At 44.2% G+C, this 21,762-nt stretch overlaps 1 protein-coding gene across 3 annotated transcripts in view; it reads left to right on the top strand.

The window, feature by feature from the left end:
• The first annotated feature begins 7,221 nt into the window (after nucleotides 1-7,221).
• SIAH1 (siah E3 ubiquitin protein ligase 1) overlaps nucleotides 7,222-21,762 on the top strand; it is a 28,795-nt gene continuing 14,254 nt past the window's right edge. Inside the window, exon 1 of one of the 3 annotated variants that reach the window (XM_012438338.3) lies at nucleotides 7,222-7,243. The gene's annotated coding sequence lies outside the window, so the exon portion shown is untranslated. Of the gene's footprint in view, nucleotides 7,244-8,085; nucleotides 8,299-8,942; nucleotides 9,030-21,762 lie in introns of those variants that run through there. The other 2 variants (XM_012438336.3, XM_064383016.1) reach the window with 2 other exon arrangements.

The following is a 21,762-nucleotide window of genomic DNA, read 5'->3' as shown; positions in this document are numbered from 1 at the left end:
AAAATGGGATACCAGTGCTCACTTCATATGTTTGTTAGTATTAAATTAAGTTACGCATAAACACATAAACATTTAGCATTTCTTGAATGCTAAATGTTTCTGAAATGCTAGTTTCTACAAGATAATTTGGAAAGTCAAGTATCTACTAACAATGAATGAAAGCATATAAAAGAGAAACTGTAAACAGATTCCATAGATGTTGATAGTTAAGGGCATGGTCCTTGTTTAATATTTCTTCATTTGCTCAACAAAAATGTTGAGGGCTCTTTACGTGCTAGACACTATACTAGGCACAGATGGAAATACAGACATGCACCCTACCCTCTAGGGGATTATTCTACTTATTGGCACGTCACAGGAGCTCAACAAATACTTAATTTTTAAAAAAGGCTAAGGCCGGGCATAGTGGCTCATGCCTATAATCCCAGCACTTGGAGAGGCAGAGGTGGGAGATGACTTGAGCTCAGGAGTTGAGACCAGCCTGGGCAACATGGTGAAACCCTGTCTCTACCAAAAATACAAAAAAATTAGCTGGGCACAGTGACATGCACCTGTGTTTCCAGCTACTTAGGAGGCTGAGGTGGGAGGATTGCTTGAGCTTGGGAGGGAGAGGTTGGAGTGAGCCAATATCGCACCACTGCACTCCAATCTGGGTGACAGAGTGAGACTCTGTCTCAGAAAAAAAAAAAAAAAAAAAAAGCTAAATTCTGACAACTGTAAAGAAAAGATCTGAATCCATGGAAATGAGCATCTGTGGGTTGGGCATGAGGCAGGGGTTGTATCTAATGTACGGGACAGTTATCACTGCATTCCAATCAACTCAAGACCAACAATTACTGTAAAGCAATTGTCGGTATCACCTACTTCCACCAGCTACATGAAAACCTAAATGATTTTCTAACTTTTTTTTATTTTTTGAGACAAGAGTCTCACTCTGTCGCCCAGGCTGGAATGCATTGGCGTGATCTCCACTCACTGCAAATTCCACCTCCCAGGTTCAAGCAATTCTCCTGCCTCAGCCTCCCAAGTAGCTGGGATTATAGGCACCCACCATCATGCCTGGCTAGTTTTTGGATTTTTAGTAGAGTCGGGGTTTCACCATGTTGGCCAGGCTGATCTTGAACTCCTGACCTCAGGTGATCCACCTGCCTCAGCCTCCTAAACTGCTGGGATTACAGGCATGAGCACCGGCCCAGCTCTAACTTCTTGAAAAATGTGGTGCTTAGCATGTAACCTTTTTCTTGAAGGAACTTGATTATATTGAAGGAAAATTACCGTTATAGGCAAATACATTTCCCATCCACTTGGGCTTTTGGGAACTTCCTTCAGCTACTTCTGTTTTCATTCTTGGATGCTCATGTTGTATCTCTAACTTCTCCACCATGTCTGGGAGAATTTGTTTGGGATGCTGTTTAACAAATTTACCAACCTCAGACAGTGACTGACTGGCAACAGATGTGTCTGATAAAGAAAACATTGTGGCGGGGCATGGTGGCTCACACCTGTAATCCCAGCTCTTTTTAAGGCCAAGGCGGGCGGATCATCTGAGGTCGGGAGTTCAAGACCAGCCTGACCAACAAGGAGAAAAACCATCTCTACTAAAAATACAAAATTACCTGGGAGTGGTGGTGCATGCCTGTAATCCCAGCTACTCAGGAGGCTGAGGCAGGAGAATCGCTTGAACCCGGGAGGTGGAGGTTGCAGTGAGCCGAGTCACGCCATTGCACTTCAGCGTGGGCAACAAGAGCGAAACTCCATCTCAAAAAAGAAAAAGAAAAAGAAAACATCATTGCTTCTGCCCTGCTTTAGGCATGTCTAACGTGGAGACCTGTTTTCCTTTGCATAGCTTATAGGAATCTGTTTGGGAGGGAGGAACCGCCTTCCAGTTTCAGGCTGAAAAGTTTCTCTCTTTGGCCAGCCGCAGAGCCAGGCTTGGAAGGGAATGCTAATGTGTTTCCAGATCTATCCAGCTAAGCTGAATGAGAAATGGGTATGAGTGGTTTAATGTAAGAGGAGATAGCTGTAGTTTCCTGGGCAAGAGACATCTATGATTGCCTGGAAACAAACAGCCCATCAGTGATTCAATAGATGGGTTTGGTCTTGTGAATTGGTCTATTGTAAAACAACCTTATTGACATGAAGACACTTGGAAATCATCTGTACAGCCTTAACTCATTTAGCCAACTTTGACAGCATTATCTGAGAGGCTGAGACACCAGAATCACTTGAACCTGGAAGGTGGAGGTTGCAGTGAGCTGAGATAGCAAAATACATAAATAAATATCACATTAATATAAATTCACATCAAAACCCCCAAAAAAGATACTCTCATTAGTGCCTGTTTTATGTATTCATTTATGTTTATGTTTTTAGAGATAGGATCTGCCTCTGTCACCGAGGTGGGAGTGTAGTGGCACAATCATGGCTCACTGTAGCCTCAAATTTCCACGCTCAAGCAATCTTCTCATCTTGGCTTCCTGATTATCTGGGATTACAGGGGCACACCACCACACCGGGCTAATTTTTAAAGTTTTTGTAGGGATGGGGTCTTGCTATGTTCTCAGGCTGGTCTGAAACTCCTGGACCTCAAGCGATCCTCTTGTCTTGGCCTCTCAAAGTGCTGGGATTACAGGTGTAAGCCACTGAGGCTGCCAATGCTGTTTTGATTCATAAGAGGAAAGTAAGTTACATCACTGGTACCTTAACTATGGGTCAGATGCAGGACCAGAGCATTATGTTCCATTGGAGTAGATGAAATTGCCATTTGGTGTCATTTGAGGGGACAAAGAAGGCTCCCTATCCAGATGTGGCCTGAAAATATTTGTCACGGTTCCTGAAATTCCATCAATTAGAGGATTATTTGGATTGACTTTACAGTTCACAAAATGCTTTTCTACAGATAAACTGTCAAGGAAGCAAGCCACCTCCATGTTCAGAAAAGGTCTTTAGTTACCCCACAGTGGGGCTATTTTCCTTCAAATGGAAGGTACATTTTTTGCGGGGGAGGAATTAAATTTATAATGGTGATGTTCATGTCTCACCCATAGCTACCACTCAGAATTAGCCAAATCAGATTGAGCCCCTCCCAAATCTAGGTTGGAATTTTCAGAGATGGAATTAACCTGAATAGATTCATTTTGTATAAAAGGGAAGTGGGGAAAGGAAGAAGTAATTTGGATGCTTCTAGAGGAGAACAGCCACAAACCAAGCCAAGAAAAGCCAAGTACAAGAATCCCAGAGGCAGAAGTTGCTTCTGGGTGGCTGACGTCAACGCTTCAGCACATCGAGACTGGCGTGCGGCACCCTCAGGGGACACTCTGTCCGGGAATCCCTGAAGTTAAAGAGAATCCACTAGTGTATAAGGTAACTCCTCAACTGTCAGCATCGGGCCAGAGAGAGACTGTTATTTTCAGATGGACAAATGCTGTTGGCTAGAGGAAAGGATGGGGGATAAGCAGGACAAAATCTGACTTTGGCAAAGCTGGGTGTTTAGAACGTTAATCGCCACGTTGGCAAGTTCTCTTTTAGTCCATGTCCATTTCACTGCTTGCAGAGAGGCTCAGGGGTTCTGGGGGTGAGAAAGAAACACCACATCTCATCCCAGAGCTGCTCCTCCCGAGGAGCCTTTTAGGGCCAGGACAGGACTCCCCTGCCCTTCACAACCAGATCAAGGCCACATGGGTATGCCCAGCACATTGCCTGCCAAAATGGAAAATTTACCTCTAAACTGGAGTGAACCGAACTCTATTGATCTTCCTATGTATTGAGGAGCTATAACTTCTCCCCCAAAATGTGAAAGTAAAATTGCAGTTTAAATTGTGTAATTAGGAACACTGCAAACTAGTGTTTTGCATATATAAACTGTATCATACACTGGGAATTTGTACATACGTGCCCAGTATGGGATTTTATTTTTTTATTTTTTTGAAACAGAGTCTTGCTCTGTCGCCCAGGCTAGAGAGCAATGGTTGGATCTCTGCTCACTGCAACCTCTGCCTCCTGGGCTCAAGCAGTTTTCTTGCCTCAGCCTCTGAAGTAGCTGGGATTACAAGCAGCCACCACCACGTATGGCTAAGTTTTCTATTTTTAGTAGAGACGGAGTTTCATCATGTTGGTCCGGAGTACTCTCAAACTCCTGACCTCAGGTCATCCCCATCCTCGGCTTCCCAAAGTGCTGGGATTAGAGACATGAGCCACTTCACCCGGCCCAGAATGGGATTTTAAAATAAACAAAATTATGTATACAGCTCACTGTAGCTTCCACCTCCTGTTCAAGTGATTCTTCTGCCTCAGCCTCCTGAGTAGCTGGGATTCCAGGCACACACCGCCATGCCTAGATAATTTTTGTATTTTTAGTAGAGATAGGGTTTCAACACTTTGGCCAGGCTGGTCTCAAACTCCTGACTTTAAGTGGTCTGCCTGCCTCGGCCTCCCAAAGTGCTGGGATTACAGGCGTGAGCCATCAGGCTCAGCCTGTTTTTTCATTCTTTGGGTAAAGTTTAGAACCTAACTGGTAAGAGGATATGCCCCTAAATGTTAAGTTTATTTGCACTTTTGTATGCGTCACATGTTTGCTTCATGCCTATTTATTTTGAGACAGAGTCTCACTCTGTTGCCCAGGCTGGAGTGCAGTGGCTCAGTCTTAGCTTACTGCAACCTCTGTCTCCTTAGTTCAAGTGATTCTCTTGCCTCAGTCTCCTAAGTAGCTGGGATTATAAGAGGGTGCCACCATGCCTGGCTAATTTTTGTATTTTTAGTAGAGATGGGGTTTCCCCATGATGGCCAGGGTGGGCTCGAACTCCTGGCCTCAAGTGATCTGCCTGCCTTGGCCTCCCAAAGTGCTGGGATTACAGATGTGAACCACTGCGCCAAGCCTATTTATTTAAGAGACAATGTCGGCCGGGCGTGGTGGCTCACGCCTGTAATCCCAGCACTTTGGGAGGCTGAGGCGGGTGGATCATGAGGTCAAGAGATCAAGACCATCCTGGTAAACATGGTGAAACCCCGTCTCTACTAAACATGTAAAAAATTAGCCGAGCATGGTGGTGCGTGCCTGTAGTCCCAGCTACTCGGGAGGCTGAGGCAGGAGAATTGCTCGAACCCAGGAGACGGAGGTTGCGGTGAGCCAAGATCGCGCCTTTGCACTCCAGCCTGGGTAACAAGAGTGAAACTCCGTCTCAAAAAAAAAAAAAAAAAAAAAAAAAAAAAAGAAACAATGTCTCATTCTGTTGCCTAGGCTGGAGTGTAATGGCATGATCATAGCTTACTGCAGCCTCAGACTCCTGGGCTTAAGTGATTCTCTTGTCGCATCCTCCAGAGTAGCTGGGACAACAGGTGTGCACCACCACACTCGGCTAAATTTCTAAACTTTGCCTGGCAGTTTGTTCAGATCAGAGTCTATCTTATTGCTTAAAAGTATGTAACATAATTTCATCTTGTAAAGTCTAGTTATGCCTTAATTGACAAGAGCTCAAAATGCCAGCTCTAAATGAACCCTAGGGCCAGGCATGTTGGCTCGCGCCTTGTAATCCCATCATTTTGACCTTGGGAGGCCGAGGCAGGAGGATCACTTGAAGCCAGGAGTCCAGCTTGGACAGCATAGCAACACCCTATCTCTCTCTCTCTTTTTTTTTTTTAATAAAGATGGGTAAGGGCTCCCGACCTCAGGTGATCCGCCCGCCTTGGCCTCCAAAGTGCTTGGATTATAGGTGTGAGCCACCACGCCCGGCTGAGCAACACCCCATCTCTACAAAAAGTTAAAAGTTATGTTGGTGTCATGGCCACGTGCCTGCAGTCCCAGCTATTTGGAAGGCTGAAGTAGGAGAATCACTTGAGTCTAGGAGTTCAAGGCTGCAGTAAGCACTAAAAAAAAAAAATTTTTTTTGAGACAGAGTCTCACTCTGTAGGTTGGAGTGCAGTGGTGCAGTCTTGACTCACTGCAACCTCCACCTCTTGGGTTCAAGCCATTCTCGTGCCTCAGCCTCCCGAGTAGCTGGGATTACAAGCATGTGCCACCACACCCACTAAGTTTTGTATTTTTCGTAGAGAGGGGGTTTGACTATGTTGGCCAGACTGGTCCCAAACTCCTGACCACAAGTAATCTGCCCACCTTGGCCTCCCAAAGCGCTGGGATTGCGGTTGTGAGTCACTGCTCCCGGCCTTGTAATGAGCTTTGATTGTGTCACGGCCCTCCAGTTTGGGCAACAGAGCAAAATCCCGTCTCCAAGATAAAAATAAAGTGACCATTCTTGGCTTTTCTCAAGGCATTTATTTACATTAGTTCACCTATTAGGCATTTTGTGCTCTATATAACTCCACAAAACCCACCTGGATGGAGCACATATATTTATGTAAAATTGGGTCTTGCCATGTTGCCCAGGTTGTTCCCAGACTCTTGGTGTCAAGCAACTCCTTGGCATCCCAAAGTGCTGGGATTATGGGCATGAACCATCATGCCTGGCCTGAACCAGTTCATTCCTTCTAATCCCTAATCCTTCACATCCTTAGTCACTTGTATTACATACCTGTCCTATTTTACCCCTTCTTAGTACCAGACACCTTTTTTTTTTTTTTTTTTTGCAATTTTTTCATACTGTAGTGGTACATTTACTTATGAGATTGTGTCTACCACTGGGTCGTACTGTATATATTCTGAGTTCAGGGCTTGCAGCTCTGTATTTCCATAACCTAGCATGGTGCCTGCCTGAATAAATGAACAAATATGTAAATGTCTTCCTCAATTTTGGTAAGCTCCATGACCGGGCACAGTGTATACAGAACGTCTTAGGCTCCCTCTGTAAATACTGGTTGTTGCAGAAATGAATGATAGTGCCATAAAAAAAAAACATATGGACCTATATAATTCACCCAAGTTCTTTAACTGACTTTAGGGACCAGCTTTTTAGTAGTATACACTTGCGGCTAAGAGCATTTCTTTACTTTCCCAACTTCAAGAAACACTGGATCTGCTAATGGTCCCAGAGGAAAAGAGCAGCCACAATAAGCAAAGTACTAGGTTGAGATGAGAGTTCGAAGTATCAACAGTCACAGACTACAAAGTTGCTGAGGGAAGCCGGAAATTAACAGCTCGTGTTAGTACCTAAGATAATCTTTTCTGCCTAACTTGGGTTCTCAGTGAAGCGCTTGCTTAAAAACTTCTACCGAAAGAGATTTGCTGATGACGGGGAGCTTGGAGGTGATGAAGAGGAGACGAGTCCATGGTTTCTAAAATCCCATACAAAGGGTACGTTTTTTATGGTTATCACACAGAACACCATTTTAACAGATCTTACATGGAAATCCAATCCGGGCTTGTAAATGTCTCAGATGCTTGCTTTTGTTCGTAGCACCCATGAAAGAATTGCAAGTGACGTTTTTCTTTTATTTTTTATTTCAAGTGGAACGCAGAGTCCCTAATTAGGGACTTTCTAGATGAGCACGGACACAGAGTAAAAGGCTTGCTTCCCCATTACCCACTTTTCAGCTGAAACAAGCTTTTGAAGCTCGTCCCGCTGTTGCTGAGGAGCGGCTCAACCACGGGAGACGCTTGGACTCTCCTTAGGGGTGAGGACCCGGTCGATGGCCAGGGCAGCCGCTTTTTTTTTCTTTGGGACTGAGTGGAGTTGGGAAGGACCCGTGGAGGCGCTGCGCGGAAGCAGCAGACAAAACGGGGAGCCTCACACAGCCACGGCGGCGGCCAGCCCAGGGCTCGCATCCCGTGGGGCGACCCCTCTGGCCGAAACCGAGGGGTCACGCGGACCCGGAACAAAACGCCGCGGGAGGAGCCGCCCTTACCCGACGGGCAAGCGCTCGCTTTTGGCGGGCCAGAGCGCCACGTGCCAGCGTCTGTTGGGCGCGCGGTGCGCGGGCGCAGCAATGGTACCCGAGGAGCACCCGCAACTACGACCGCCCTAAGAGACCCGCACAGCGACGCCCGCGCAGGCCGCCGCCGCCGGCCGCGCAAGCGCCAGTGCGCCTGCGCGCTCGCGGAAGCCCCGCCCCACCAGGCTTCCAGTGCGCGGGGCCGCGCCTCCTCATGGCTGCCGCCGCAGTGTGTGGTATTTAGCGGGGGCGCGCGGCGGGCTCGAGGACGCGCGAAACGGCGGCAGCGGCGGCGGCGGCCTGGGGGGAGCCGGGGCGGCCGTTGCGGGGCGCGCTCTCGAGTGGCAGAGGCGGCCCAGGGTGTCCCGTCGGTCTCGGCGCCGGCAAGAGGCGGTGACGCTGCCCGCGGTGGCGGGGGTTGGCGACGGAGCGCGTTGGTGCCAGGACCGGGGTCCGAGGCGCGCTCTCCGCCCACAGGTAAGTGGGGCCCGGCCCGAGGGAGGAGCCGGCGGCAAGGGGCTCTCCTGGAGGCGGGCGTCCAGGCCCGGTAATGGCGGAGGGCGGGAAGGGCGGCCTGGCCGGGTCGTGCAGCCGGGGCCAGGGCGCGGGCAGTCGTCGGCGCGGTGGCGCCTTTGTCTCGGTCGGAGCCCGGCCGCCCGGTCGAGCGCCGCCCCCCGCCCCTCCCCTGCCCGCCGCCGCGAGTCGGCTCGCCCCCGCCCCCGGAGCCCCGGGCCCGGCGGGGTGGTGGCAGGGGTCGGCCCCGCGCGGTCGGGCTGAGGGCGGGGGAAGGGCCTCGGCGGCAGCCCGGCCCCCGCGCACCCGGGAGGCGGGCCCGGCTGGGGGAGGCGCCCGGCGCGCCCCGCGCCCTCGTGCCGGCCTTTGTTGTGGAGGGTCCCGGGGTGTGCGGCCAACATGGCGGAGGTCAGCTGAGAGCCGGCAGCGGCCGGCTCTGCTCTCCCGCTCCTCCCCGCGGCGCCCCGCGCGGCTCGGACGGCCTTGGCCTCCGCTCTCTGCCCCGACCCTGGGCTGGAGCCGTCCGGGACGGGGCTGCGCTCTTCCTGTCGCTCCGGCCCGAGGCTTTATTGTGCAGTGGGAAGAATGCAGCCTCCTCCCTTGTTTATGTCGTTGGAGAAGAGAGCGCGTGAACGGCGTGCCGGGGAAGCTTTAGCTTATTATAAACCTGGCATTTCCTGGGCTGCGTTTGTCTGGTAGTTTGGAGTCCTTTCTTAACGCTCCCAAATTTGTAACTTAGGAAAGTGAATAACCTGGGCCGCAGCGATGCGTAGGTCTTTTTCACCGTCTGCCCGTTCCTGGAAAGATACAGAATTTGTTTGCTTGAACATTCAGAAAAGTCCAGCTTTGGTGTTCGGAAGATCAGATTATGTGTAGCTGTTTTGCCCAAGTCGTAGAGGCCATGAACGTGGATACTGGATATAGGACAGTGCTCGGACTGCCCCTTCCTGGCAGTTGAGCATTTACCTTTGCTTATAGCGGCTGTCAAGGGTATATTGTTAACTCTTCAGCAGTTGGATGTTGAGAGCACGGGCTCTGAAGTCTAGACTGTTTTGGGTCAAATCATTTTTCACCGGTTTGTGTCCTTGGGCAGATACTTAACCACTCTGTGCTTCGTTTTCTGTATCTGCAAAATGGGTATAACGACAGTGTTCACCTCAAGCCCTGTTAAGAATTGATGAAACGACAGTAGAAGGGCTGAAAGCAGCGGCAGGCCCATACTAAGTGCTCAACAAATGCTTAACTGCTAAGACTGTTTGATAGCTAAACTTACAAGGTTACCTTGGCATGATATGTTGACATGATGGAAGTGCATAGGCCAGAATTTGTGAAATCAGGTCTCAGACCTTTAGTGCTGTTTTTTTTTTTCCTTTCAATGCATTTTGTTAAAAAGGACAAGGAGATTTTGTATGATAAATCGACAGACTTTGGGGTAGTGGAAATTGCTGTGGCTGGGGAAGTTGCTATGGCTGGGGATTTGAATGGCTGTATCTTTGAAAATCAAATTGATTAAAATGAGGTCTCCTTTTTAGCTAGTTTAGATTTATTGATCAGTTCACTTTCAAGGACTTGAGTTAACCAACTTGGAAAAGTGGGACAGTGAATACCTTTGAGTGCATCTATAGTCGTATTTGTGGTGTCGCCATCACTTTTAGAAGTTACTGAAGAGCAGAGTGAAGTGTGGTGGTAAATGTAATGGTCTGGTAATTTTATATGGGAGATGTTGACTCAAATTATGGTGGAGAGGATTTTAGTTAGCTTTTAGGACGACTTTAGACTGGTAGATTTTGAGACTCAAAGTGGATTACACAAATTGATTGTGTAATGTTTTATTCTGAAAATTTAAATAAAGATACAGATTTTTGTAATCTTGGATGGTTAGTTGCAATTCTATTCAGAATTTTTTCCCCAGAGTTTACTATGCCAAACAGTTTTATTTTTAAGATACATCATACAATTGGTTTAAGTTACTGGCATCTTTACAGCATAATTTAGCAATATTCGTTATTTTAAATCGAAGTACAGTATAATTAATAGATATGAAACTGGTAACTTTTCAGGATAAGTATTCCACGAAGTACAAATTCAGAAGGAATTGTAATGCATTTTACATTTGTTAAATATTAATCTATTCCCTCCAAGTTTTGGGAAGTTCTTAAAAAATTACTGTAGAGAAATATTCTTTCTTAACATCTGTAACTAAAAAGCATAATTAGGTTAAAATTAATCGGAGTTGGCCGGGCGCGGTGGCTCACGCCTGTAATCGCAGCACTTTGGGAGGCCGAGGCGGGTGGATCACGAGGTCAAGAGATCGAGACCATCCTGGTCAACATGGTGAAACCCCGCCTCTACTAAAAATACAAAAAATTAGCTGGGCACGGTGGCGCGTGCCTGTAATCCCAGCTACTCGGGAGGCTGAGGCAGGAGAATTGCCTGAACTCAGGAGGCGGAGGTTGCTGTGAGCCGAGATTGCGCCATTGCACTCCAGCCTGGGTAACAAGAGCGAAACTCTGTCTTTAAAAAAAAAAAAAAAAATCGGAGTTATAAACGAATTATCTAGGTATGTCTACAGTGACATAGCATAACAAATAGGATTTTCAGTGAGTGGTGTTTTGAAAACAGATCTTACATAATTAGGATGACAAAGTAAGTTTAGAATTTGCAAAATTTTAGGTGACTGACAAATTGTATTTTAAGCAGTGGATTTACACAATTTTTAAATATTGGAGGTTCTTTGTTTAAAGAGATTTATTGCAGAATTTTGTGGAATTTCCATATTCACCTTGTAAAATGTTTAAATTCTGGATATTTTTGGTACGGACCTCACTTACAACAAAATCTGTATGAAATCCCCAGAGCCTCCCATCCCCTCAAAAAAAGGGGATGAAATTTTCCTCTTTACAATAAGTATCCTTAATGATATTCTTCAAAATAGCCGTATTTCTAATGTACTTTAAATGATTTCGTTCTCATGGCTATATTACTAGAACATCTGCTGCATAAAGGCAAGAATTGTGTTTTTAATATATATTCTCAGTACCTACTGCTTAATATGTATTTGTTTACTCACCTACTACTGTCCAGATACTAATGACATTCAGATTTTTTTATTTTTATTTTTATTTTTTGACAGTCTCCCTCTGTTGCCCAGGCTGGAGTGCAGTGGTGATGTCATAGCTTATTGCAGCTTCCAACTCCTGGGGTCAAAGAATCCTTCCACCTTAGCCTCACAAGTGGCTGGGACTAGGGTCATGTACCACCATGCTGGGCTAATTTAAAAAAATTTATATTGGCTGGGCTTGGTGGCTCACGCCTGTAATCCCAGCACTTTGGGAGGCCAAGGTGGGCAGATCACCTGAGGTAGGGAGTTTGAGACCAGCCTGACCAACATGGGGAAACCCCGTCTCTACTAAAAAATACAAAAAATTAGCTGGGCATGGTGGCACATGCCTGTAATCCCAGCTACTTGGGAGGCTGAGGCAGGAGAATGGCTTAAACCTGGGAGGCAGAGGTTGTGGTGAGCTGAGATCATGCCATTGCACTCCAGGCTGGGCAACAAGAGCGAAACTCTGTCTCAAAATATATGTGTATATATATATAGAGAGAGAGAGAGAGAGAGAGAGACACACACACACACACACACACCCTTCCCCCCGCCCCCGCCCCATCTCGGGTCTTGTCATCTTACCCAGGTTGATCACTGAAGTGCTGGGCTCATGAGTAAGCCGCCCACCTCGGCCTCCTAAAGTGCTGGGATTCAGGTGTGAGCTGCTGTACCTGGCCTCCAATCTTTCTGCTTGCTGAGATGTAGACCCATATATCCTATTATGCAAATTTTAAAGATTGACTTTATTTCTTAGAGCAGCATTAGAGTCATAGCAAATAGAGTGGAAGAGACGAGATTTAGCATGTAGCCCCTGCCCCCACACATGTGTAGCCTCTTCTGTTAACATTCCCTGCCAATGTGATACAGTATAACTGAGGAACCTAAATTGACACACCATCACCCAAAGATTATAGTGGCATACATTTTAAGGGTTTAGACAAATAGATGACGTACATGAATGGTTTTGCTGCCGTGGAAATCCTCTGTGCTCCACCTGTTTATCCCACATCCCCAACCACCGATCTTTTTACTTTTACTGTCTCCATAGTTTTGCCTTTTCCAGAGTGTCATATGTAGCTGGGCTCTTATAATATGTAGCCTTTTCACATTGGCTTCTTTCACTTAGTAATATGCATTTAGGTTTCCTCCATGTCTTTATGGCTTGGTAATGCGTTTCTTTAGGGCTGAATAATATTCCGTTGTCTAGATGTACCACAGTTCGTTTATCCATTCACCGACTGAAGGATGTCTTGGTTGGCTTCCAAGTTTTGGCAGTTCTGAATAAAGCTGCTATAAACATCCATTTGCAGGTTTTTGTATGGCCATGAGTTTTTAACTCCTTTGGGTAAATGCCAAGGAATGTGAATGCTGAGTCAGATAGAAAGAGTATGTTTAGTTGTTTTTTGTTGTTGTTGTTTTTGTTTTGAGACTGAATCTCACTCTGTTGCTCAGGATGGAGTACAGTGGCACAATCTCAGCTCACTGCAACTTCCACCTTCTGGGTTCAAGTGATTCTCATGCCTCAGCCTCCCTAGGAGCTGGAATTACAGGCACTTGTCTTCATGCCCAGCTAATTTTTGGATTTTTAGTAGAGACAGGGTTTCAATGTGTTGACCAGGCTGGTCTTGATCTCTTGACCTCAAGTGATCCACCTGCCTTGGCCTCCCAAAGTGAAGAGTACCTTTAGTTTTGTAAAAACAACAACAACAACAACAACCTGCCCAACTGTCTTCCAGATTGGCTGTACCATTTTGCATTCCCACAAGCAATGAATGAGAGTTCCTTTTGCTCTACGTCCTCGGCTAGATTTGATGTACCACTCTGTTCTGGATTTCAGCCGTTCTTACAGATGTGTAGTGGTCTCTTTTTCTTTCTTTTTTTTTCTTCTTTTTGAGACATTTTCTCTGTCACCTAGGCTAGAGTGCAGTGGCACAGTCTCAACTCACTGCAACCTCCGTTTCCTGGATTCAAATGATTTTCCTCCCAAGTAGCTGAGATTACAGGTGTATACCACCATGCCCAGCTAATATATTTTGGTATTTTTAGTAGAGATGGGGTTTTGCCATGTTGGACAGGTTTGTCTCAAACTCCTGACCTCAGGTGATTCGCCTGCCAAGGCCTCCCAAAGTGGTAGGATTACAGCCGTGAGCCACCGCGCCTCACGATAAGAACAGTAGTCATATCTTACTGTTTTAAATTTGCATTTCCATGATGACATGTGATGTGGAGCATGTTTTCATGTGCTAGTAGCCATCTGTATATCTTTTTTTGGTGGGGAGTCTGTTAGTCTTTTCTTTCTCTTTTTTTGGTCTGGTCTCTGAATACCATGTTAGTCTTTCAGTTGTTTTTTTTCTTTAAGTTGGGTAAATCGTTTTCTTATTGGTGAGTTTTTTTTTTTTGGAAATAGTCTAGTCTTACTCTTGCCCAGACTGGATGCAGTGGTGCCATCTTAGCTAACTGCAACCTCTGCCTTCCAGGCTCAAGCAGTTTTTCTCGTGCTCAGCCTCCAGAGTAGCTCCTGAGTAGCTGGAATTAGAGGCATCCACCACCATGCCTGGCTAGTTTTTTTGTATTTTATTTTCCCAAGTTCCTGTTGATTTGCATAATTTTTGTATTTTTAGTAGAGATGAGGTTTAGCCATGTTGGCCAGGCTGGTGAACTCCTGGCTTCAAGTGATCCACCAGGTTTGTATATTTTGGATAACAGTTCTTTTTCAGATGTATTTTTTGCAGATACATATATGTGTGTGTATATATATATATATTTTTTTCTTTGATACAGAGTCTCGCTCTGTCATCCAGGCTGGAGTGAGTGCAATGGCACAATTTTGGCTCACTGCAATCTCCGCCTCCCAGGTTCAAGCAGTTCTTATGCCTTAGCCTCCCGAGTAGCTGGGACTACAGGCACGTGCCACTACTCCCAGATAATTTTTTATATTTTTAGTAGAGAGAGGGTTTCACTGTGTTGGCCAGGCTGGTCTGGCGAACTCCAGACCTCAGGCGATCCACCTGCCTTGGCCTCCCGAAGTGTTGGGATTACAGGCGTGAGCCACTGCGCCCGGCCTCTTGCAGATATTTTTTCGATTCTCTATCTCAAAACTGGCATTGCCTCTCTTCACATTTACATTCATTCCTTTTACCTTTAAAAGGTCTGTCTCCTTTTGGTCTCCAGCCTTACAGTGAGTTTTCCTAATGCAGTTTAAGCTTTCTTTTATTTTTTTTCCAGGTCAGTGTGGAAGTTTAAGCTTTCTAATAGGTGAACCTGACTTAAAAGTCTTTCAGTGTAAAGTCCTAAGTTCCTTGATACGGTTCGTAAGTACATAGCCCCTCCTGAGAGGCCTTTCTTGTTACTTACTCCCCTGCCATTTTGGACTCTACTGGCGAGCCCCTCTGATCCTATTTAGCTCTATTATCTCAGCCTGGACATCACTAGCTGAGAAGCTCTTTGTGAACTCTCCACATTGAATTGGGTGTCATCTCTGTGTTCCTGTAGCACTCTGCTCAGCCCTATTGTAACACATATTCTTCTGAATTATATTATAATTTTTATTTAGTTGTATGCCTCCCCAAATAGACTGTAATCTCTATGAGGTCTTCGTCACGCTTGTGTCTCGAGAGTTTAGCACTCTTTCTGGAACATAGCTGATGCTCAGTAAACAGTTATTGAATGACTGACCTCACACTGTTCTTAATATAATATAGTTTTCCACCCTTTTGTTTTGTTGTTTTTACCAAGGCACAGTGTCTCTTATAAACTTTTCCAGCCTTACTGCCAGTGTTTCCTCTTCGCCCTACGTAGGCAAACTGGGTTCTTTTGTTCCTTGAATACTGCTTTAGCATCTCTGTGCCTGTGGTCATAATTGTATTTAGTCTCTGAAATGTCTGTTTGTGCCTCTTTGGGGTATATTACTGAACCTTTCTAAGCCTTAGTTCTATTAGTACATGAACAGTTATTAAGTATATTGCTGTTCCCTGCCTGCCCTGTCCCCCCCCAACCCCCCTCCATGTCCTGAATGTGAGAGTCTGTATAATTAAGTGGCTAAGAGGACAAGTCCTTAAGAGTCAAACCTTGATGTGTCTCTTGGCTCTATCACTAATTAGCTGTGTTTGTGACTTTAAGTTCTATGAGAGCTGGGACACTGCCTACTACTTTTGCATCTAAAAGCACACTGCCTAACAGAAATGTTTAAATAATGTAAAAAGATTAGTTATTGAGTAAGTTACTTCTCTAAGTATTACTACTTACCTTCTAGTGAGGAAAGAAAGGAACAGAATTACAAATTGTGATGTGTACTATAAAGGAGTCAGTGCTGAAGTGACCAGTCGGGGTGGAAGGGAGACCTGGTATCCAAGGATAAGGAGCTAGCCCTTTGAAAGGGGAGGGAGTACATATTAGATGGAAGGTGCAGCCAGATAAAGGCCCATGAAGTAGGAATGAATTTGGCCTGCTCTAGAACCCATTTGTTGCTGGAACAAATGGGTAGTAGAGAGACAGACAGGTTGAAGAACTGTGCAGAGGGAGAGAGTCGAGGAGAGATGCTGTGAAATGTTATCTGATGTTAGCATCTGGCTGTTACTGTTCAAGGAGATTCCAGGATAATACCTAGAGTAATATTAGGACTTTTCTTTCTTTTTTTCTTCTTCTACGCACGCAGGTGCACAAAGGACTTTTATTTTCTAAATGTAAACTATTTTGTTGACATTTAGCTTAAATACACATGGAAAAGTGCTCAAATTATGTGTACAGCTTGACAGGTTTTCACAAAGGAAATGCTATTGTAACCACCTCTCAGATCAAAGAAACAAGGAGCTGCCCCCTTCACAGGCAACCACCTCTTGACCTTTACACCATAGATTGATTTTGCCTAATTTTGTGCTTTATGTGAATGAAACACTACAGTTTGTACTCTTCCATTTCTCTTTGCCTTCTTTTACTGACATTATGTTTGTGTGATTAAGGAGTACTACTTAGCTTGTCTGTGACAAAAGTTACCAACTGAATAGCCATGTATCCCAGTGCTTCTTATTTTATTTTATTATTATTTTTGTTTTTATCAGAGACGAGGTCTCACTATGTTGCTAAGGCTGGTCTCAAACTGATAGGCTCTATCGATGCTCCCGCTTTGGCCTCCTGAAGTGTTGGGATTATAGAAGTGAGTCACCATGCCTAGCCCTTTTGTTTTTTAAGTCTTTGTTTTCCCCGACAATCTGAAATACTTTTTGACCAGTATTTCTACAATGATTTTTTTTTTTTTTTTTGAGACGGAGTTTCGCTCTTGTTACCCAGACTGGAGTGCAATGGCGCGATCTCGGCTCACTGCAACCTCTGCCTCCTGGGTTCAAGCAGTTCTCCTGCCTCAGCCTCCCGAGTAGCTGGGACTACAGGCACGTACCACCATGCTCGGCTAATTTTATGTGTTTAGTAGAGACGAGGTTTCACTATGTTGACCAGGATGGTCTCGATCTCTTGACCTCGTGATCCACCCGCCTTGGCCTCCCAAGGTGCTGGGATTATAGGCATGAGCCACCGAGCCCGGCCAATGATTTTTTTTTTTCCCCTTAAATCTTCAGGAGGCTCAGCATGGTGGCTCAGGCCTGTAATCCCAGCACTTTGGGAGGCCAAGGCCGGCAGATCACCTGAGGTCAGGAGTTCAAGACCAGCTTGGCCAACATGGTGAAGCCCTGTCCCTATCTCCACTAAAAGTACAAAAATTAGCTGGGCGTGGTGACATCTACCTGTAATTCCAGCTACTTGGAGGCTGAGGCAGGAGAATCACTTGAACATGGGAGGCATGGTTGCAGTGAGCCGAGATGGTGCCACTGCACCCCAGCCTGAGCAACAGAGCAAGACTCTGTCTCAAAAGAAAAAAAAAACTTCAAGAACTTTAAGTGTAATGTTATAGACAAGATATGACCATAGTAATGCTGACAGAGACCTTCCATTAGGTTTGTGATTGCCCTATCATGTTTGAACTTGCTTTTTTTTTGCTTGTTCATTTTTTTTTGTTTTGAACAGGGAGCCCGGGCACATATGGAAGAAACTAGAAAGGAAAAAAATCTTTAGAGAACTAGTTATGTTTATAAAGCAGATCTTGCCAGTGAGAAATATTTTCTTAAGCAATTTAATGCCAGTCTTGAATTTTGTAGAAAATATTTCACTGTACTTGGTATTGTCACATTGACCACCTTGGTCTAGTGATGGTTGATACAGTAAATGTAAGTGTATACTAGCTTCTCTGCAAAGACTCTATCTTGGAAAGATTACTTCAATAATTTAACAAAATGAAATAGTCTTCTACTTCTTAGAAACATCTTGCTGGTTTCCTTCCTTTGTATTTCACATTACATTTTGCTCTTTTGAATTTGGCCAAAGCTCAGACTTTGTTAGGAAGAGTAGCTTTACTTTAAAGATTTATCGAGGGCCCTGATTTAACTTTGTTAGAACAACTTCCGATGTCTTGTTTATACAGATGTGAGTTAATTTGTGCAGACTCTATTCTTTTGAGTTTGTGAGGGGAGGGGGGCTATCATAAACTTTATTTTGTCTTTGTTAACTTTTAAAATGTTAAAGATTTATTTTTTTAGCTGGGTGTAGTACTGGACGCCTGTAATCCCAGCTACTGGGGAGGCTGAGACAGGAGAATTGCTCGAACCTGGGAGGTGGAAGTGGGCAATGAGCTGAGATTGCACCACTGCACTCCAGCCTGGGTGATAGAGCCAGACTCTCTCTCAAAAAAAAAAATTAAGTTTTTTTATAGTATAGAATAAAATGTGTGTACAAAATATGTAGCTTTTTGTCAGTAGGCTGGTTTAAAATTTCTTGTATCCATCTATTTGAAAAATTTTAAGAAAAAAGTGAAAGCAAGGAGAAAATCAACTTTCGAATTGTGTTTTATATTTTGTAGGAAGTTACTAGCAATTTATCAACAAAATGTGGGACCATTAAAATATGCACTAAAAGTTCTAGATGTAATATTTTTTATTACCAATAATTTTATGAAATAATAGAGAAATACAGAAATGCCCCTCACCTCCAAATGATTATTTGTAATCTGATTATTAAAAAGTAACCTTTGTAGACATTTTGGCGTAGTCTGTGTATGATTCACATTTTTTCTGTTTTACTCAGCCATAAATATTTTAAAGTTAGTTTCTTTGATCTGACTTAAATTCTTGTATTTCTCGGGAAATGATTATCACCTCTAAGAACTATATGTGTTTGAACTGTGTACTATAATTTCAAATGATGAAGTTTGTACTTACAGCCTCTGTTTCTTGCAGTTCTTCATGCTTTGTGTGCCTGTAGTTCAGTGGTCCCATTCCTTTGGTTTCTGATTCCAGACTTCCTCTGCCTTTCTCTAATCCTGAGTCTTAAACCATTAAACTACATTCTGGAGTTTGGAGGTCCTTCCAGTTTCTTTTCTGTTTCATTACATGCTGCATACATGCATACATACGTGAAAATAGATATATGAATGTGCATATCTACTATACTTAACCATTTTTTTCTTTTAACCCAAATTAGATCATAATCTGTATATTCTTTCGCTTTTTTTTCCTCCTATTTATTTTGAGATAGAGTCTTGCTCTGTTGCCTAGGCTGGGGTGCAGTGGCCTGATCTCAGCTTACTACACCCTCCACCTCCCAGGTTCAAGAGATTCTCCTGCTTCAGCCTCCTGAGTAGCTTGGATTACAGGCAAGCACCATCATGCCCAGATAATTTTTGTATTTTTAGTAGAGATGGGGTTTCAGTGGCCAGGCTGGTCTCGAACTGTTGACCTCAAGTGATCCGCCTGCCTCAGCCACCCAGAGTGCTGGGGTTACAGGTGTGAGCGACTGCGTACAGCCTCTCCCATTTAAACAGTTGATTCTGACATGTTAGTATGTCTGATATGAGTCCATTTTATTTATTTTAAAAAGGCAGCACAGTATTCTGTTGTATGGACCATAATTTAACCACTTTCTTAGGATAGGGTTGTTTTCAGTTTACTGTTACAAACAGGCATCCGTACACCCCCTCACACCAACCCCTTTGCCAACATGTTTGGATTAGAGGATGACTTTTCTTTTTCTTTTTTTTTTCATTTTCTTTACTTTTTTTTTTTTTTTTGAGATGGAGTCTCACTGTGTGTCCTAGCTGGAGTTCAGAAGTCTCCCTGTGTTTGTTGACCAGGCTGGTGTTGAACTCCTGACCTCAAGTGATTCACCCTCCTCACCTCCTAAAGTGAGGATGAGCCACCACACCCAGCCAGAGGATAGACTCTTGAAAGAAAAACCACTGATTCAGAGTGTATAATATACTTTAAATTTTGATACAGACTGCCAGATTTTATGAGAGGCCTTCACAGTGGACATTCCCAAAGGTATAGGAGAATGTTTCCCCACATCTTCACCAATACATGGAATCAAATCTTTGAAAACAAATATATGTATATCTTTTTCTTACTAATGCGTGCAATCTGTGATGTTTCTCTTGCGAAGTTTTTGAATTTCTTATTCTTTTATTCTGAAGTTTTACATGCACATGTGTTAGTTCAGAATCAAATAGTTTCACACTTTTTTTTTTTTTAAAGAGAAACCTCCCACCCCTATTCTTCAGATGTCTTTTTCCAGAGGCAACTACTTTTACCTCTTTTAGCTGATTGTTTTTGCATTTATCTTTGTCTTTAAATAACCTGCCTCTTTTGTTTCTAGATTTCAGTTTTTGGCTTTCTTTGTTGATTCTCTTTTGTGACTTTAACTCTTCGTGCCCCCACTGCATATGCATACCCTTCTCATTCCCACACTCCTAATTTAGTAAGTAACACTGCAGTTTTTTATTTGCATTATCATGACTGTCAGAGTTACTCACAGTTTGAGCCATGTAATTAACTGATTACTTCTTTGCATTTTTTAGTTTGTATTTTTTGTAGGTAATATTTTCTTTCCCCTTCTATTTTGGCTTTGTTTTCTTCTGTGCTTACAGCTAATGCTACCTCACATTCCTTGCCAGTTGTCTAAATGTTCTAGCAGGTTGCCCTCTTCTAGCATGAAGTTGTTATTATCTTCAGTAGTTTCTTTACCTTTCTCCTGGATGCAGTCTTCTGTTTATTGTAACCCTGTTCTATTTCTTGGTTACTTCCCTTATATTTGAAGAGCTTGTTTTCCAGGAGCTTCCTAAGAACATACCCAATGAAGGTATATTTTGAAACCTTGCATCATCATTCTGCCCTCAACACTTTCAGGATAATTGGGTATAGAATTCTAGGATATAATTTTCTTTGAGAATTTAAAAAGCATTGTTCTATTACTTTCTGACTTTGGATGTTGCTGCCCAAAAGTCCAAAGTTCTTGCTCTCTGATTTATTTATTCATCTAACAAGTATTTATTGGAGCCTGTACTATGTGCCAGGCACTGTATTAAATTTTTGGGATATGTGTTGAACCAGACAAAAATCCTACCTTCCAATTGAGGACACGGGACGCCTATAACAACAGATAACCTGTTAGAAGACAATACGTTCTATGGGGGGAAAAGGATAGACTAGTGGGGAATTGGGGAGGGACAGGAAAAGGAAGGGGCGTGAGATGGCCAAAAATTTAGAAATACATGGTGGAGGGACAGTGAGCAGGGCACTGCTTGCTATTTTAAATAGAGGGTCTGAATGTCACATTTAAGTAAAGATTTGAAGGTTAGGGAGTTAGCCACATGGATTTTCAGGAAAAAAGTATTTTAAGGCACAGGCCCAAAGGACCAACCTAGCATTGCCATCGAACAAGGAAGTCAGTGCAGTGAGTAAAGGGGAACGAAGTAGGAGATGAAGTCAGAGAATGGGAACACAGCACCATATTGTGTCCTTATACATAATAGCCCCTTGTGGGCTATTTTTAGGATTTCAGCTTTTACTCTAACATGGGTAGCCAGTGCAGAGTACAGAGCAGAGATTTACATCATCTGATATAAAACGGAGCTGGATTAATTAATAATCTAGTTGCTATGCTCAGAGCATATTAGGTGGTGAGGGTGGGTGACATAGCTGGAAACAGGGAGACTGGTTGGGAGGATATTGCCGTAATACAGATGAACCATATTGGTGACTTGGACTAAATGGTAGTGGTAGTGGTAGTGAGGAATGATTGAAGTCTGAATATATTTTGAAGGGAGGTACAGTAAGATTTCCTTACTGTTTTAGATGGATGTAGTGAAAGAAGAGAATCAAGGCTGACTTGAAGGCTTTTGACCTGAGTAACTGGAAGGATGGAGTTGCTATCAGTTGAAAAAAGGAAGGCTCTGAGTCTCTCTGAGAGAGACTTGGGGAGGTGATAAGGAGCTTCTCTTTGGC

The sequence above is a fragment of the Aotus nancymaae genome, unplaced genomic scaffold (assembly GCF_030222135.1).
Source record: "Aotus nancymaae isolate 86718 unplaced genomic scaffold, 86718_ANA_hifiasm-v0.15.2.pri h1tg000030l, whole genome shotgun sequence".
Taxonomy (NCBI): domain Eukaryota; kingdom Metazoa; phylum Chordata; class Mammalia; order Primates; family Aotidae; genus Aotus; species Aotus nancymaae.
This window is presented reverse-complemented; position numbering and strand designations above follow the sequence as displayed.